Genomic DNA, 1,419 nt, shown 5'->3' on the forward strand with positions numbered 1-1,419 from the left:
AAAACATCTGTATTGAATCAAAAAGAAAAAAGCCTACATTACAAATTTTTAAACACCAGTATTACATTTAAATAGAAAAAACACCTATATTACATTTAAAACACCTGTATTCTACAAAAAAGAAAAGCACCTATTTTGCACTTTTAAACATCTATATTATATAAAACGAAAAACACCTATATTGCATTTTAAAACATTTATATAGCATAAAAAGAAAAACACCTAAATTACATTTAACACCGGTATTAAATTTAAAAAGAAAAACACCTATATTGCACTTTTTAAACACCTATATCAAATTAAAGAGATAAAGAGCTACTTTTCATTTTTGAAAACCTGTATTACATCCAAAAAAAACCCACTTATCTTACAGTTTTAAAACACCTTCTTTGCATTTAAGTTTTAACAAACACCGGTGTTACATTAATTTTAACACCCAAGTACCCACGCTTGCACTACCTCCGGGCAGGAGAAGATTAGCACCAAGCCATACATCTCTCAAACCAACGTTTTAGAAAGAAAAAACCCACCTGTATAACATTTTTTAAAATACCTACGTCACATTTTTAAACACCTGTATTACATTTTGTAAAACATATATTTTCCTTTTTTTTTAAGACATCGCATTTTAGAAAAAGCTGCTGTATTACATTTTAAAAGACATTCGTATTGCATTATTTAAAATACCTACTTCACATTTTTGAAAACACCTGTACTACATTTTAAAGGACATCTATAATACATTTTTTTAAATACCTACATGACATTTTTTTAAAAACCACATGTAGTACATTTTAAAAGATATCTACATTACATTTTTTCTAATACCTTTATTACATTTTTAAAAATACCTGTACTACAAATTTATATTACTTTTTTTAAATGCCTACATCATATTTTTTTAAACACTAGTATTAGTTTTGAAAAGACATCTATATTTTTTTATATACCTGTATCACATTTTTTAAGAACACCTGTATTATATTTTAAAAGACATCTATATTATATTTTGTTTTAAATACCTACATCACATTTTAAAAACCCACCTGTAGTACATTTTAAAAGATATCTATATTTCTTCCTTTTTTTTAATACCTGTATCACACACCACCCCCCAGGTCAGGAGAAGATAAACACCAAGCTGTGCAAGTCTCGTTAACGTTTTAGAAAAAAAAACCCACCTATGTTACACTTTTAAAAGATACCTAAATCACATTTTTTAATGCCTGTATAACACACATCATCCAGGTCAGGAGAAGATGAGCACAAAGCCATGCACCGGTCGACTCATCAACTGTTTCCAGTCGCCCTGCGTCGCTGCTTCATGTGCTTCTTACTCGGCTGCTGAATGCAGGTACGTACAGGAAAGAGGGGGAGGAGAGGGAGGAGAGAGAGAGGGGGGAGGGAGAGAAGGGAGGG

Source organism: Aplysia californica, unplaced genomic scaffold (assembly GCF_000002075.1).
Source record: "Aplysia californica isolate F4 #8 unplaced genomic scaffold, AplCal3.0 scaffold01057, whole genome shotgun sequence".
NCBI lineage: Eukaryota > Metazoa > Mollusca > Gastropoda > Aplysiida > Aplysiidae > Aplysia > Aplysia californica.